At 36.7% G+C, this 18,856-nt stretch overlaps 1 long non-coding RNA gene across 1 annotated transcript in view; it reads left to right on the top strand.

Moving 5' to 3' along the window:
* LOC125778646 (uncharacterized) overlaps nt 1-18,156 on the top strand; it is a 173,377-nt gene extending 155,221 nt beyond the window's left edge. The window contains exon 5 of the long non-coding RNA XR_007422835.1: nt 15,725-18,156. This is a non-coding gene — a long non-coding RNA (uncharacterized LOC125778646). The remainder of the gene's footprint in view (nt 1-15,724) is intronic.
* The last annotated feature ends 700 nt before the right edge of the window (nt 18,157-18,856 follow it).

The raw sequence follows: 18,856 nt of genomic DNA, 5'->3' as shown, positions 1-18,856 counted from the left end.
TATTTGTTTATAATTTAAAAGAAATTGCAGTACATGAAACGATTATGCAATTTATAGTCGGACTGCTGCATAGATTGCCTAGTAAATTAGTAAATTACTCAGCTGGTATTAAATAAAAAATGTGTGAATAAGAATATGATAAAAAAATAAAAAATTAAGTAACAAAAAATAATAACATAAGCTCACGGTGTCATAAAACTAGTTAAGCTGTATACTTTTCGCACTTTTGATATTATACAAATATACCATGCGAGTAAATGTATATAAATTCCGGTTATAAATATGGATGTTGCACAAAATTAATATCGTGCAGACACATTGTGAAAAAAAATTTAAAAATTTTCTTCACAGTTTCAGCAATTATTTCCAGGTCTTTCACAGCGCAAGTAAAAAATTTGCTGCCTTTTTAGGCAACTTCTTCTATCTGCGCAAAAATTTCTTTATAAAACATTTTAAGACTTATTTATTTTTTTTATAATTTTATGTTGCTTCGATGTGTATTAATTCACTTCGTGTTGAATTCTAAATAATTTTTGTTTTCATATTTTCTGCTTTTATAATACATATTTATTTATAAATTTTTCCACTTTTTTTTAGATAAGAAGCTTTAATTCCAATTTTATTTTTTATTTTTTTGTTTTTGCATTTTTTTTTTTTTTTTTATTTTTCATTATATTTTGATGATATTTCTGTTCGCGCTGAAATGCTAAAAAATTTCAAGAAGTCATAGAGAATAGGCACAATGAACTTCTTTTCGGATGGGTTAACGCTTGGGAGAAGGTTGGTGGAGGGTTTAGTATCAGCAGCTCTTTATCATCTCCAGTTTCACACTTCCTGACTATTGCAGTGTTTTCCAAACCGAGGTTGCAGCAGAGGGATTTTAGCAAGCCATTGCCCAATGAGGACATTTTTGACTATCCCGTGTTTGGGAGGTATAGGCTTAAACACTTGGGAGTCCATAACTTTAGACATCACACCGAATTGAAAGGGGGATAGAAATTAAATGCTTTTGGCTCTGCAAATTTCATATTGGTCACTAAATAACTTTGCTTACTTATGGGATCGAACATAGGAGTTCTTTTATTCTATGACTTCACACAGGACTACATATAGCGATCTATCACGTGCGATCTATCTAAATAAGTCATCTAATCTAATTTAATGCCTTCTTTGATGATGCCTATTTATTGATGACGCTGCTGTTTATCTTTGGCGTCCTCAAGGCTAGGAATACTGCCTGGCAGTCTGTGTATATGGTAGCTCTCCGTATTCTTCTCTAGATGCTAGCAAAATTTGATAGACGGAGTGAGAAAGAGATATCAAGTTCATCGGAGTATACTCACGGACCTACTTCGCGATCTATTTTGGACTCATCGATATAAATTCAGCTTTCCTCTTCTACTAGGATCTTCTCCAATCAACTAAAAGTCACTATTAAAATCCAATTTTAGGATTCTTTGATTCTATAGCACCATTTTTAGACAAATTTTTGATATCATTTCAATTTTATTTATTGATTTGACTTCAAACTTGTTAATCCTTCTTTTAAATAATTCGACGAAATTTGTATGCATTTTACTCGTACGCATTACTACGAGTATTGGGTATACCATATATGCTGAGAAATGAAGCGTGGCTCACAATTTCGTGTTGCTTGGCTTATTCCCAGATTTAGCTATTCATAAATGACGACGGAAATAATATTTTTGATGTAATTTATTAATATTTTTTTTTCATGACAAATTTGGCAGCAGCAACGAGGTCAGCTGCCACAGAATAGTTGATCTATTATAGCTTTGCCAAAAATATTTCTGACGATAATACAAATCACGATGCCATGGAGATACATTGCGGTTACTAAGTAATAAACATATGGAAAACTGAAGGCAAAAGAACTCAAGGCAAAAATGTTAATCATAATACAATATTAAACGCTATTAAACGCATTTTCAGTATGCATAACCAACTATCAGATTATTTTAAATTGAACCTTCATTAGTTCAATGCAGAAACCGTTGTGCCAAAAAGACAATTAACACACAGAGACATACACGCACACAATAAAATTTATGTGCAGACTTGAGTGCAATTGAAAAGTGAAAATGTCAAGGCCACAGCCGGACGCCGCTCCATTGCACAACTTTACACAATCTCCATTTGTATGAGCAGCAAATCCGCGACTCACACTTCCCTCTCTGTCTTGTATCCACACAAATAGCAGTGCGGCCACCGTGGCGTATACGTAACCCACATTCATTGCAGCGCCTATGTGTTAACGCCAAATGACTCTATTGACTTGCTATTTGCTATTCATTTCACTCGTGCTTTTTTTACTTCTTCCGCCACCTTTACGGCATCCATTTTTGCTGACGTCCTTTTATTTTGTACCGTTTCGGTGGAAATTTATTGCCGCAAAAGTTTTTGCCGGTGCAAAAGTTTGCGTATATTTTCTGCGGCGATTGCTTCCTTTGCTGGCTTGCTTTTGACTTTTCATTGGCTAACATGGCTTGCGGTGGTTGTTGTTCGTTTTTAACAATTTTCAACTTTGAATTTATCTACCGTAATACCTAGTGTAATATTAATTAACCCAGCAGAGCGCCAAAATAACTTGCGCAAGGATATTTATTGCCAACACATACACGCTTACCCACATATACTATGTATGCCATGCGCTTTCTTCGCACGCACACCGATTTGGCTTTTGTGTAACCTTCGCAGGTGAGCGCATATTCATTTGACACAATGTTGAAAATCGATTCGCAAATAACCTTTATTCACTTAATTTATAGGCGGCGATAAATACCCAAAAATGTGAGTAAAAAATGTAATAAATATAATTCAGTTGCTTATTTTTGTACATATATTGTGGGCACGAAAATAAATCTTCAGAAATTTTTGAAATAAATTTTGACCAAAAATGGTCATACGTTTGGGTTTCGTACAATAGGTTAGGTTAGATTTTGTAAATCTGAAAGGCCTTTGCGATAGCAAATGGAGTTCAGTTGCTAGGTCCAAGAGGAGTAGTCATCCTTCGTAGTCTTGCCAATGCGGCACAAGTTCACAAGGGATACTCCATTGTTTCCCTGATGATCGGCTGTTATAATTACCCTTAATTTTGTATATTTTCTAAATATTAAAGTTCATCAGCTGATTGCCAAATTTACAGCTTGGACAACAACCCGCAGAGTTCAACATAGCAGAATTTATAGTGAGGACAACAGCCCACAAAGTTGCCTTCCAGTTTTAACACGATTCGAATCCATTCGATTAAAAATTAAAGTTGTAAAATAAGATTTTTATTTTCTATGGTTAATCGATCTAAATTAGAGCTTTATTTGAGCAATGGCCGGTTAATTGATCAATTAACTCCTATGCGTAAGGGCTATTAAGGGTATACTGTCCTCCGTATTCCAACAATTTCATAAACCCCTAGTACTATAACAAACTCGAGTTACAAACAAAAAATGTTAAATTAATTCGTAGAAAAATTATAACCCCCGCATCTTGCCAAACAGCGCCAGCATTTTCGTAGTTAATTTTTCCCTCGCTTGTTGTTTTTACATACCGCAGGCAACTTGTAGCAATCAACCGCTGTGGCAACAATACAAAACTTGCAACATGCAACAATAAAGTTGTTTTTTTCCTACGGTAACCAAAAATGCCCGCATGTGCGGTTTGAGGGCGTAATTTCGCAGCAACATAATACTTGCAACACCGAAAGTTTGCCACCAACACACAGCAAAAATATACTGCTACAAGATTTGTAATGTTAAAAAAGAGTACCAAGGCAAATGAAAATATTTAGCGCCAAAAACTTTTTGAAGACAAGATAGCGGTAGAGGATATACAAGTAGATATGCGAAGTTAAATGTGTCTTATCCATATGAGTCAGACTTTAAAAAATGAATGAAGTTCACATTACCGATTTATTACCTTCAATTATAACATTTGATCAGAAAAGACCGAGAGCGATGGAAGAGGAAAACTTTTCTCTCAGTGTAGGTTGAAAACATTTCACTACCAAACAAAGAACCAAGAAGCCTTCTAGATACTGAATCACCTTCCGTCTTGCAGTCCAGCGTATTGTCTTCCAAGCGGAGATCACAGCAATTAAAGAAAGCTTTCTTGTTTTAACAAGGACTGTGCTCACAACAAGGTATATACTATTTTTATACAGATAGCCAGGCATATTTAAGATCACTTACATAAGTCTATCAGGCTTTCGCAAAGTTAGTGCAAGAATGTATTGATCTCTTAGTGTATCTAACGTCCTACTTCACGATAAGCCTCAATGAGTGACAGGACCTAGAGATATAGTAATACTGTGAAGCAAATGAACTAGTCAGAAAAGTCAAATTAGTCTTCGCAATACAGGGAATTTATATGCCTCTGGCCACTTGCAGACATCTAATATATAAATAGGTCATAAACTTAGCTGAGTTTCGGTGGAATCAATTTCTGACTTACTCAACAAGAAGGAAACTAACTTGTCATGAATGGAATATGAACATGGCGAATACTAAAACTTGCAATATATAAAAATTCGGAAAGATATAAAAATTCGAATAGGAGGGCAAACCGGTCACTGTCGAATTGGCAGATATGAAAATACACTAGGAACGACATATAACAACTTTTGTGAAAACTGTTAGAAGGTAGATGAAGAGGAGACAATCAAACATCTGATATTGATCTGCTGTTGCAAACCTCTATATAGGAAAAGAATCGCACCTATCGGTCGACGGTTTCTTAAGGACGTCTCGAAGGTCGCACAAATAAAACTTTCATATTGATGGACTCATGAACAACAGAAGCACGGAGTGGTTCAGAGAGAATCAAAAGGACTTTAGAGGCGACTTTAGTGTCACTGGTATCAATTTGGGTCTCCTAAAGGTCTAGGTGCACCGCAAGTTAGCCGCTCTACCCCCCTACCTACCTAAGAATCCGTCCTTCGAGATCAAAGCCAAGTTAAAGTTAACATATCACTTACTACCTGGCCTTGTCCAGAGTCAGAACATTCATATTAGCTCAGCCAACTCAGATTTAGTTGAACAGCTATCTATTGGACGTCAGCTAACTCGATTAGATATTCATATTGGGGTTTTTGGAAACCTCAAAATAAATAAAACTTGTGACGGTATTTTTAGGTAATGGTCTCACCCCGCTTACCTTTAATTTGCTCCAGAAATTTTTTCCTATTCTTATCTTCTCGGTTGGTCTTCACCTCTTTTGTGTAGCGTTTCCTTAATTCAAAGTCTAATGTAATGTCTTCGAATAAGGAAGAATTAGTTGCTGGAGTCAAGGGTGTTATTGGCATTACAGATACGAAATCACCCAAGAATTTTCCGTTAGCTTCAGTACGGTCAACAACGAATTGCAAAGCATCCCAACCATAACCTTCAGCACTACATTTTTCATAAAAATTTTTTTTCTTATCTGTGTATTGTTTTTTCTTGTTGTTTTTCTGCTTTTCCACAACAACTGCTCCCTGCTCAGCTAATATTTAGCATTTTCCCCTAAGCACAATCGTTCATAAACTGAATTAATCGCACTCATGGAATTTAAAACAAAGGCAAACAAATTTCTGCGCAACGCATCTAATCTAGGGACATATTAAAAGCAGCGCAGCGCATAGCTGAGGAATAGAAAACAAGCAACATTGCAGAAATAGTACAACAAAAGCAACGCAAAAAACTCATATTACAAAAATGCGTAGAACACCACGGAATTATTTAATACTTTTTATGCTCTTGTTGTTTTTGTTTTTTTTTTTTGTTTCTCAACGCTAAACAAGCAAATAAGCAGTTAACAACAACAAGTTGCGCAAAAAAAATTTTCAAATTCCAGTCAAAGTTTTGGAACGCAGCAACTGCAGTCAAGACTCCTCCAGGACATTTGCCGAGATCAACGGCAAAGCAAAAAATCAAGAAAAATCGGCATAGCGCAAGAACAAGCGAATCCAAGGGTGCGGCAGCACAAGAAAAGCGCAAAGTTTTGCATTTTATGTGTGGGTGTTTGAATACTGAGCACCCTGTGGGAACTGATTACTGCTGCAGCGGCAAACGAATTCTGCTCCGAAACTGATAAGCATTGCGTAGTGGTTGTTTTTGTTTGCCGTTGTTATGGTTGGTTTTCTGCATCTTGCATTAAATTAGAAGCGCTTGCGTGGTTTTACTTGTTTTGGTTTAATAAATGCGTATATATTTTGCTTGATTATCTTCGACGTATTTGTGGTTTTGTGCGTGTTTCACTGATAAAATCTGAAATTGCAAAATTCTGACGAAAAATTTGGTTGGCATTAATGAAAACCATTAGCTATTAAATCTATTTCTAACATGAGTAGTTGCTTGTGATTTGAAAGCGTAATTAAAACTTTATGCTATTTTTGGGGATTTTCGAGATGCTTAAAAGATAGCTTTCATGCACTTAAAATTTCAAAATTAATAAGTTTTGTTTATGCGGTAGACAAGGTAGTTCTTTTCTTACGATGTACGATACTGTTATATGATAAAGGAAATATACTTATCTTGTACAGAACGACTCTCCATAACCTCGCATCAGTCATCCAATGCGCGACTTGGGTCCGGCACCCGGTTGCAATTGAACTTCACATTCAACTGACAAAGTGTCAATTCTTCCCGTATTCGGGTTATAACCACAACCACGACGATAGTCTCCTAGGGGTCAGTCCGCATAAGCAGATTGGAGTGAACTCCAAAGGCTCCTGCTGCCCTTGGTATCAGAATTACGTCTCCGTTCAGACCTCGTAGCCGAAATTACTACTAGTTGAGCTTCCATACGAGAATCTTGGAACATCTTAGAAGTTCTACGCTTGAAGAGCCAATGATCCAACTTGTTCTTTTACTTAGCTATAACCGCGTAATCGGCATCTACACCAATAAAGAAGAAAGAAAATGATCCGACAGCTGTCAAAATTTTGAAGTTTAGGGCTAATCGAATGGATTTAATTCCAGTGGCGCCATCTTTATGTCCGTCTGAGGACTTTCAGTGAACTAGTTAATATGTTAATATAATATGTTGATTTTTAAATTTTATGCTGTTCTATACCAAAACTTCTCGCTCATAGTTCAATAACCTCCATTTCTGCCCAAAGCCGTCACGCATGAATAGCTGCACTAAGTGCTTTTTCATCATACAATTACTAACAGCACTAACAAAAAATATGCCAGCTGAGTCAGCGCACTAATTAATTTATAGTAGAATGTCTGAACCAACAATGCCTGATCCCTACAAAGTACTCAGGCACCATTGCTGTCAGTGTAAACAACATTTTTTCACAATCACACACACACCGCAACAAACACTCAACTTTTCATATAAAAAATTTTAAATTTAATTTGAAAACAAACTTTTCCACACTAATTTGCGATAAGCGATGCGAAGCGCCAATTCAACTAATGCAACAATTCGATATTGCAACAAATTTGCCAAATTTCCAGCACACACCAGCAATATACATATGTACATATATGTATGTGTATGTGTGAGTATGTGGGCATATGCTCACACACGCAAACATTGTACGGTTGGTTATTTAGTTGAGTGCTGGATTTGCCACTCAACTTTTCATCCACCCATCAATCTATAAATATGTTTGCGGGTGGCAGTGAATTGGAAACTGAAAGAAAGCGTGTGAGAGCGGAGACTCATGCATGCTTTCGAAGCATATCTAGCCATTTAGCACAGCCCGAAACGTTAACGAGTGGGTGTCGCATATATATTTTTCTCAAAAAAAATTAAAATCCACACGCTCGCTTGTCAGCATACCCGCAAACCGTTAAATCGTCTGCCATTCACAGCCGCACATGTCGCTCGCAAACTCACACAGTTAATACACAGCCGACATCAAATCATCTGGCAACCCCTTCTAGCTTTGCTTGTGTGTGTTTTAGTGGCGTTTTGCCCCAACTTTCTTGCGTTCTCCACTATTTCGTTTTTAGTTTTACTTTATTTGCGCACTTTTTCGTCTGCGCTTTTCAATCGCCATCGATATGTGCTGATCATCTCAATCCCATGTCACACCCCGCCCATTTGTTATTTAGTGTGTCAGTCAGCCAGCCAGCAGAAATAAAATGTTGAAGTGGGTGCCATGTGTGCATATGTGTTGGTTTTGTGGATATAAATACGTGCGATCTGAAGGTCCATTGCCGCCTTTTCGCATTTTTATCTATTTTATTTTATTTTTTCACTTGGAAACTACAAAATCCAATCATAAAATTAAGCACATTTTTCAATTTCCTCTCATTTCTGCCGCGCAATTTGTGCGTAGACTAGAAACTTCTTTACATTAGTGTTCGTCTGTGGGTGTGTGTTGAAGTTATGTGCGCAGCTAAAGGTTTTACGTTGGTATCTAACGTTTTTCTGTTTCTCTAATTTTTTTCTGTTCATTTACTTTTCGTAATTTCCACAGCAGTCTTAAGTATAAATAAAATTCCGTTTCTTATGTAAATATGTATATTTAAGCCAGGAGCCATCAATCCTTGGGCACAGAAATAAAGTCTTTATGGTTTCAACAAAAGATATTACTTCAAGAGACCTAAGTTATCAGCCTTCGTTATCTGAATACCTGTCTAATACCATCTTACAAAGTTTCGAAGAGTTTCGGATGAAAGAGAAATTTTATAGACTCAGCATTTCAAACCATCTCATTCCCTTTAATTCTATATTAGAACAATGTATGGTAGAATTCCAAACGCTACTTACTCTCACCTCGAATTGAATACAATTTTCGGTCCTTCAGAAGTCTTATGCTTTGATTCTTCTGGTGGTAACCAATAGATGGGTTATATAAGGAATTTAGAATTCACGCCTAACAAATGAGGTGAAAAGCTGAGCTCGATAAGGTCCAACGTTAACGGGAATTCGGCGAACCTTACTACAGTTTCTAAGATCATGGAGTATATGGGGAAAGGGTCAACAACTTTTTAACTGCTAAGAAAACTTGAAAGCTTTCCTAAAGTTCTATTTTTTCTAAGCTTTATAGTTTAAAAATCCGAGTGTCTCAGATATCCAGTCCAGTCCAGTCATGTTTATGCAACACGGCGTTATACCAAACTCTGAACCCTCAACCACCAGTCTTCTTCAACAATGCTAATTACTTTAAAACAACCCAAGGTCACTGAAAGCTCAGGATATTTTAAGCTTTTTATATAATTTCCCACAAACTCGGCAATTGCTCCAGCTCAAATCACATTCTTCTTATTATTAGAAATGCAAGTAAATCCCACAATGCTGATAATGTCAATTAAACGAGAAAGAAAGCAAAGCCGCACAAAAGCGGTGAACTAGAAATTAAAAGAGAAAATAGTTACAGCAAAATGTAAAAAGCGGAAATCCTTAAAACCGCTTAACGTAAATCAAACACACAGACTAAGAGATATGGACAGCAATGACAACAATTGTAAGAGCAGCAACAACAATACGAAACGCAAGCGCTTGGCGCTTAGTGAGTTTTAAATGCTTCACAAGTGAGTGAGGCATAGACACCAAGCCCTTCTTCAATACCCTCTATATACAGACACATACTTGTGTTAGTCTGCGCGAAGCACACGCCCAACTCCCGACAGTTAAGTGGACATTAAGCACCGTAGAACAGACAGACATAGAGACAGGCAGTCGGCAAATTAAAGTATCTGCGAGTAGACGCGTATTTGCGGGGCATCCAGTTGCAGGAGTGGAAGGGATTTGGTGCGCAGTGGTCTTAACAAATGAACACGCGTATGTAATGGACCGCTGCGCCGTTGCTAGCGTATTATCTACGCACCAGACTGAATTATCGAGTGTTGGCTGGCAGCTGATGCCACAAATTCCATTCTACACTTGCATTCCTTTTTCGTTTGTATTTTATTCTTTTTTTTTGCTTCAGTATTAATACTAAGAGAAAAATTTACAGCATTGCGTTAAATTTCACACATTCCCATTAGCGGCTAGCAAATAGTTAGTTGATGCTGTAGAAAGTCTATAGGAAGGCAAATATGTAGAAGCAAGATAACCAAGTATAAATTGTTCCGTTTAATGAAGGATTTTTCCTGATGCCTTCCTCCTTTGATTCAATTTGTCTGCGTGGCGTGAGAAATTTGTAAAGCTAACAAATGTTTAAAGATTTTCTAATGGCACTACAGCCAGTGCTTACTGACTTTTTTTTGGCTTTAGGTTCGATACTTAAGCCTTGTTGTTTAAATTTATAGACGGGGTACAATTTAGTTTCTCCAGAAGTACATACATATAATTCACAGAAAGTCGAGGTAAAATTTTTGCTATCGGCGAATAAGAAGCAAGTACATCAGTGGTGTGACTCTCAGACTATTATTGTTGTAACGGCATCCCCGACGTTTTTTGGAGGAATGTTGCTGAGTTGATAGTCTTTGGCCGTATAAAAATTCGGATCCATTCCAACTTTTGCTAAAAGATCGCGAAATCCATTGATCCAGTGCCGGGCACAGGATATCAATGGGGATCTAACTAGGTCCCATTCCGAAGTGAGCGCGACAAGGGTCTCTCTGGCCAGCTCATCCCATTCACCCAAACCAGTCTGATGCAGAAGGAACTAATTGCTATTTCTAGTAAAGAAAGACACTCCTTGACCAGCGTACAGTAAACGAATTCAGCGCTACTATTGTCGATCTGCTATCGATGTGAATACTCATTTCAATGAAAAAGGATGCGCTTTGTAGCAGTACGTCTACTACCGCATCGATGGCAGCCACTTGTGAATGAAAAACACTACAGTGATCCGGTAGTCTAAAGCTAAAGTTGACGGAGAGCAGCTTACAGAAAACTCGCCCTCCAACCTGTCCTCATAGCTTTGATCATTCATCAATGCCACTCTTCCCTTTCCCGTCTCCCTCGTCGGTATGTGAGACAGATTTTTTATTTAAAAATGAAATCCCAAAAGCCGTATAAAAAAGACTTTGGAAAAAATGTCGACTCTCACATAACAGTAAAATCTTTGTTCGATCTCAAAAAGCTACTCTTCTGAACGAAGTTTGTCTGCACATAGAACTCTTCTTCTCGTTGAAAGGTCAGTATTCGCCGTTATTCTAAGAGCATACATCATGTACTCAGTAAGTAATTTACTTATTTTAGATCTTCCGTAAGAGAAAAAACTGCATAACACAATAGCCACACATCACATGTCATCACGTGTCATACTAAATATCTTATACTCAATTCATTATTCGTTTTGCTTTGAATTTCATAGCTTATATAATGATTTTAGCTGATCTCGATTGTCTTGCGACGCTGTTGTTAGAGCAGTTAATAAATTGTATTATTACATAATATACTAACTTTTAATTGACTAATCCATTTAGCATTTATTTATGGCCATTTTCATTTGCATCGTATATATTTTTATTACCTAACTTTTAGTTTATTTTATTTCCTCTGTCTCTCTTCCGCCTTTATAGCTAATTTTTTAATCTCTACTTTATTGATTTCTAAGCACTTTCCTGTCGACTCTGTCAGCAGCCGACATGATGGATGTTCAATTGAATTGTCTGTATGTAAGCCTCTATGCGGATAACTGCTTTTGTCTCCTCTGCTTCGGCATGCATGAGCATTCTGAAAGTTTGCCACATAGCTCGTTGCTGGTCGTGCTCGTAGTATGTCCTTCCTAAAAAGCATTAATCCTCTAAAAGTTATTCACATGCATGAGCGAAAATGTATGCTGTTGAGTTTTTTATTCGATTTTCTTGGTCTACAACTGTGATTTCTCAAGCTTTCGTCAGTTCGGAACACACTTAAACACATACCTAAGCAGATGTGCGCCTGGCACTGTTTACTTAGGTGCATGTGGTTATTATGCCACATACTAAAAAGCAGCAAAGTAGTAAAATTTCTTAATCTCTTAATGGATGGCAATAGTGTAGAAAAGTTGAACGACCAACTTGGTTGGTGGGCTAGCAAAAACAAAAACAAAAATGAATGCAACGTTAGAGAAATATGTTAGAGGAATTACCAATCAAAGTGAAGTAAAAATAAAATACTTAAGAGACAAGCAATATTTCTACTTAGCTCTTAAATCTGAAATAGTGATAAGTCCTAGAGTCATAAAAAAGTTCTATACGAGGAGACAAAAAAGTTATTCTCGGCAATATTATGGAATCGAGCACGAAATATGTCACTTAGACCTCCTCTCCGTGAACATCTTTTAATCTCTGTAGTATGGTATTAGAATCCGCAAGCCGCTATACCGAAGTAGCCAAACTTTATCCGACCCTTTTCCCATTTATGATGCAGAAAATTTCCTTCTGATTCCGACGACTTCTAAACATTGTAGATGGTCTTGGTGATCTTGTTGACTTCTAGAGATGCTTCTATATTTTCAGACTTTCCTAAGACTGCCTCATTTAATCAATTAAATCAGTGGTAGAAAATCAGATGTCCTTTTGTAACAATCAGGTGCATAATATAAATACGAGGCCCATAGATCCAGCGCCAGAGTACAAAAAGTCGCACTTTTTCTGCTACCTTAATAGCTGCCACTTCTGCTTTCAAGACACAACGGCGGTCTCGAAGTCTGAAATAAAAGTTAGTAGAGAGCTGAGAGACAGAAGACTCCCTCTCCACCTTCCCCTTTAGCAGCGAACCATACTTGTAGAAGTTGCCACAAGGAGTGGACTCCGAGGTGGTTCAATTCGTCAGGAATGCAACCGAAGTGCGAGACCAGTCAAATTAACCATATAACAGTTTTGGCTAAACTACGCTTTCATAAAACCAAAGATCAACTTTTTCTGACAGTCTCCACCACTTCGCAAAAGTTGCTTTACATTAATATAAGGCAACTAATACCTTCCTCACCCCGTCTTATATGATAACTTTTTATCAAGGATGAGATCCAAGTATTTTATCTTTTCGGCTGGTTGTACCGATAGCTCTCCTATGAGGAGATTTTATTCCGGGTCCGAGTACTTCACTTTTTGATAGGGTGAAGCCGAGTGCCTCCCAATGTAAGAAAGTATAGTCCTAATAATTAAATCCATGTAAGTTTCATTGCGATTGACAGGTAAGCCGCTTCTCTCCGACAAACTAGCTAGCATATTGAGGTTTTAACTCGTAAAAGAATACCCAGAAAGAAACCAATCCAAAATTTCCAAGTAAAAATATCTGATTTTTTTTAAATCGGTAAGCTTTTATTTCGAAGAAATCTGTACTTTCTGATGGTGACAAAAAAGTCCTGATAAAAGCAAGATTACTATAGCAAATTTTCTCACAAAAAATAAAGAGAGAAAAAGCGCCCACCAAACGAATTAAAGCTGTTTGTTCGTTTCATCCACCTGTTATTTCGTAGTAACAGCTGTAAAAAGGCAGCTTGGAATCGCACAAGAAACAAAGGAATTGCTTATTTATGGCGTAATTTATGCTCAAGCCGAAAGCCAAAAGTATGAGTGATTGCCTTGGTACCCTTGAGAAAAATGCTTTGACGTATCGCTCTAAAAATATAACACTTGACTGCGTACTGTCTGACATATCACTCTAAATTTAAATATAAATTTCGTGCTTAAATTTCAGTCTTCAAAACAAAATACTTTTTCTGCCTTTCAACTTTCAACTTGTATGAAGGATAATCCCTTTGAGAAAGAGGTGAGCAGGAAGAGGGTTGAAATTTAATTAATATGCAAACAATGTTATTAATACGCAAAATAAATGCAAATTTGCTGGCGACAGACGTACTACCATAGCAAAGCGACCAAACAAATCAAGGACAACAAAGAAACGCACACACATACACATATACAAATAAATAGGCACACACATGCATATTTAAAATACAACTTACCGAGACAGGTACAGTGAATTAGTGAGTGGGCACAAAAGACAGAGCGGCGGCGGCCGACTGAGTGGATGACTGATAGTACACCAGTGTATCAGAGGCACACTACATATATATATGTATGTATGTATATGTGTGTGTATTCGTGTGTTTGTGTCATAAGCACAAAAAGGTAATCAAAATATTGCGACACATAAGGGCGCCCGCAGCTGACATTTATGACGTTACATCCGCCGAGATGCACACACACCGAAACACACCTCTGCCAACTGCAGCTGATAAGCCACACACACACACATACTATATATAAATATATATGTGTGCTCTCATGTGGGTGTTCGGCAAATATTAATACAGCGATGCAAGGCTACAGATATCAACTCGAGTGTGCCCTGATGCTTTCTGATGAAATGGCGAAAAAGTGCCGCATAGACAGACAGACTCACCGAGGAGTAACAGCGAGACAAATCTACATAAAGCATACAATATTTACTGGCGTACAATTACAAATGGCAGAGCGAAAAATGCGGCGCAAAATCGGCGTTGAGATATGGGGCGTGTGTGTGCATTGTTGGCGTTACGGAAATCCCTTTGTGGCTGTGTCTGGCTGCGAGCGTGTTGCTTGTACCCCTTGCGCCGATGGCAGCAAAGTTGGCATGCAAATGTTTTAAGCTAATCAAATGGCATGCGCGCTCATACCATACATCACGAGCAGCAGCAGTCACCCATACACTCCACTTTACACCCCTCAGCCTTCACCTACTCTGGTATCGACCCCACTACGAACGCATTGCAGGTCAGCATTAAGATAAAGTGCCTGTGTGTCGCTCAAAGGACAAAGCATACATTTCAGCGTCGCAGTTGTTGGGCGACAGATTTGCCGCAGATCGTAGATAAGTAACCGGTATACTGTGTGTATGATATGCACATATTTGTACTATAATTTGCATACATTGTTGGTAAAAATGGCCAGCTTTTTTATTGCGCAAATCCCATTGGGCGAATGGACGCCGCTCAGGTAATGAGCAGTAAATTGCCTAAAATTCACATTCAAATTGCTGCTTTCTTCTACTAAAATTTTGCGCATGCATGTACTTACCCTTATGGTTTGTCATCAACTAGCGATAATCAGTTGTTTGAAAGAAAAAAATTAATTAGCAGACATGCTGGCTGACCGTTGGGCAGCAATTGAGCGTAGCCACACAGAATTTTTTGAAGTAGTGGGGAAACGTTTGGGTGCTTGGTCATAGCGGGATCGCGGGATCGCTATAAAATGCCTTTATGATCAATTTTATAGGAGTTCTAGGTACTATAATAGACCGGTTATAAGCTGTGAAAGAGAGTTCTGTTGGGCACGACCATTTAACCAAACCTACCCTACTCTTTAACCATCAATGCCTTCCTCACCCTCTTTTCAGCATTGAGCTTTAATGATATCTTTCTATGAAGGATAAGGACCAAGAACTTTACCTTTTCAGCAGTGTGAAATCGAGAGATATCCGATGAGGGAAGGCTACTTCTGAGATTTGATTCCGGGTTCAAGTACTTAACTTATTCGGCAGGGTGAAGCCGAGAGCCCAAAATGTGGAAAGGTATGCCTTCTGATAATTAAATCCAATCCAATTTTATTTGGATTGACAGCTAAGCATTGAGGTGTTAACTCATAAAAGAGGACCCCAAGTGGACCCAATCGAAAATTGTTACCTTAAAATATCTGTTTTTTATATATCGATAGGCTACCTACCTACTGCCTACCCTTTAATTAATCATTTACTCGTATAAAGAAGAATATTTTCGGTACTATATGTCAAATCTAAATATTTTAACCATAAACATTTGATTTTTTTTAAACATAAATAAATTATTTTAACATTACATAATTACATAACATTTTCTCACAATTTTCATATCTGCTTTTATATTTCACAGAAACGCTAACATAACTACCGCTCTCAACATAAGAAGAGAAAGAGGCACCACACGCACTTAAAGAGACAATCCAGAAAATGTACACATGTATGTATGTAAATATCCACACAAATACATGCGAAAGCGACTAAAAATAGTTGGGAGAATACAAGTATATTAAACTACACTCTTTGCTCTTTGTTTTATACAGAGTAAGTAGTGCTCTTTAGTTTGCAATATGCGCTGGGCGCTCTTCGCTCTATGCTGCTTTGCTGGAGCTGCTGCGCAACTGAATAAGTTGTATGCGTTTGTAGTAGAATTGCCAGCGTAAATTAATTGCTCTAAAAAGAATTTAAGTAAATAAGCAACATAAATCGGAAGGAGAGTGTATGGGAAACGGAAATGAACTGCATAAGCGAACTTCAATACACAAAGGGGAACGGAAATGAATTTTATAAAAGGTTTACAATTAAAAAAGGGGTAATTGGAGGTGAAAAGTTGAGAGTAATAAGCGCAATTAGCTTATATTTGTAAGCATTTCCAATAAAATAATTAGTCGATGAGAATAACTCGGCAGTGCTGGTGACTAACTACATTAATTGCTAAACAATATTGAGCAGACATAAACTTTTTTAGAAATTTTAGCAAAAGTGATTAAATTTCATTGAGTGAACCGCTTTTTGTAAAAAATAGAAGTGATAATTGTAGAAAAACTTAAAATTGTGTAATTAACTGGAAAATAAAAACGGAAATGGGTATAGAGAAATGAGAGTCGGTTTGTGTCGTTTCCGTTCGGCTTAAAATGTGTCGTAATTTTTTGCGCAGCGAACGCTAGACATATGTATGTATGTGAGAGCGCAGAGCATAACTGCAAAAACGGAAATAGTTGATTGGGTGTAAATAAATAAAAAACCGAAGTAATTGAGAAATCAAAGTTAACTATATGTGAGCATATAAACGAATGTATATATATTTCTAAAAGAGCGCAAGCGAAAAACATACTCTACAGCTATCAACTATGGTTTCTAATGCTTTATAAAAGATTTTTAAACGCAATGTTAAGAAAAAAGTCAAAAATAAACGTAAAAAGTAATATGGTATATAAAAAATCCTAACAAACTCCAAAACTTTCAGTAAAATGTAAAAGAAAAACTTTTAAAATGCTTATTAGTGTTAGGACTACTTAAATTAAGTGCGGTGCGCGATTATCGGTTCGGTTCGCGGGTAAGATCGATCGGCTCGGTTCGTGTGTGTGTAAGCTGTTTATGCAACCAGCAAGTGCTGCCCAGTGTTGTCAGTTTTATAAAAGTGTAGTGTTCATAGAAAAAGTTAGAAAGTAGTGAAATCAATTATTTCATAAAAAAGTTCAAGTCAATATAAAAATGTGTCGCCTTTTAAAAAAATATAAGTGAAAAATATAAAGTAGTGATATCAATTATTTTATTAAAAAAAAGGCCAAGTGTATATAAATATGTGCCGTCTTTTAAAAATAAAAATAAAGTGGTAAAGGCAAGAAATGCAAGTTGAAATAGTAAATGTGTGTGTTTTCAAACATAAAAGAGGCAGAGAAAAGTGAGAGCCCAAATTGTGTTCGATTCGTTTCGTATAATAATCGTTATGTCGTTCGTTCTCGTTTAATAAAAAATTACAATATCGTAAAAAACTCATGGAGCTGCTGGAAAAGGCTTCAACTTCAAATAATCCTTTAACGGTGAGTCATTTTTCATATCTATCACATACATGTGTATCTATATTTAATATATTTATATATTTCACCAAATATATACATTAAAATTAAATCTGACAACTTTTTTAAAAAACTATTTTAGAGAAAACTAAAGCGTCATCTTCAGTAAAGTCTTCCAACTCTTTGACATTGCGTTTTTATTTATTTTTTCACTAGCACTTTATGAAAAATTTATTTTTTATTTAATTTCTTGTAATAATTAAATAAATCATATATGTTTCACCAAGTATATCCATCAAATTTAAATCTAGCAACTGTGTTCAAAAATAGCGATGTTCGGGAGAATTAAAGTATCACCGTTAAATAAAAAGACATTTCTGTTTCAAAATATTTTGCTTTATTTTCGCAAATAGCATAAAGTATGTGTAAACCACATTACTCGTTCAGGAATTATGATTATCTATCTACATCGTCTTCTTCATCCTTTTCAACACTTTCTTCTACCATAGGTCTTCTCCTTTGTATACCTGCTCCAATGTTCGATAAACCTTCATCAAAATTAAAATATAGATAGCTATTGAAGGCTTCTACAGGAATACGTTCTCTAAAAGTAGCACTTGGCCAAACCGCTTCCTCAACTGTCAAGTTTTTATCGGGATCCATTGTGCCTTTGATTATTTCTTAATATGTATCGTGAATTTACTTTGATGTGTGTCTTGTGTCGCCGAACGCTGAATTTATACTGAATGTCTACTTTGGTGATGATACTTTTATTTGAGGTACCAAAGTGTTTAGAGACCGTTTCTGAAATTATACATATATTGTATCTTCTACATTGTCTACCTGGGTTTTCGAATTAACAAAACAATAGTAAAACTTGTTTCTGGTATAGTTTGTATCCTTTCCAGGTGGTATTGTTTTATTGCTTGAGTAAAGTTACCCTTTGTATGAAACTACCTACGCTATTTTGCTAAATTTGCAGTGGAAATCCCAAGTTTGTGGAATCACAAAACAATGTCTCTACATTATATTGTACTGCTTGTAGTATATGTAGTTTTTCTACAGTTTTACTAGAGTCGAATTTTAGGGGGTGCACTATATAATTTTATTTATTATAGACTCACTGGAAATAATGTATAACTTTTTGCTTTTGGGCGAGAGTTAACCCCTCCTCCCCCGTGGATCCGCCACTGGCAGAGGTTATACAATACTTAGCGAATTTAGAGTTTATACATGACAAAAACCTGAGTGATGTGAGCAAAAGAGAGCCTATTTGATGTAAAACAAGGCTACCATGTATTTGCTTGAAAGGAGAAACAGAAGCGTGCTTTCCATATCATATGTTACCTAAGTGTGCATACGAAGTACTGTAGGATTCAAAAAGTAATTGAAATTTCACTACGCCTCTTTATAAACTCTTTCCTCTGTCCAGTAACCATTCCTTGGCAAGAGTTAATGTTTGCTCT

Source organism: Bactrocera dorsalis, chromosome 5, assembly GCF_023373825.1.
Source record: "Bactrocera dorsalis isolate Fly_Bdor chromosome 5, ASM2337382v1, whole genome shotgun sequence".
In the NCBI taxonomy this organism is placed as follows: Eukaryota; Metazoa; Arthropoda; class Insecta; order Diptera; family Tephritidae; genus Bactrocera; species Bactrocera dorsalis.
This window is presented reverse-complemented; position numbering and strand designations above follow the sequence as displayed.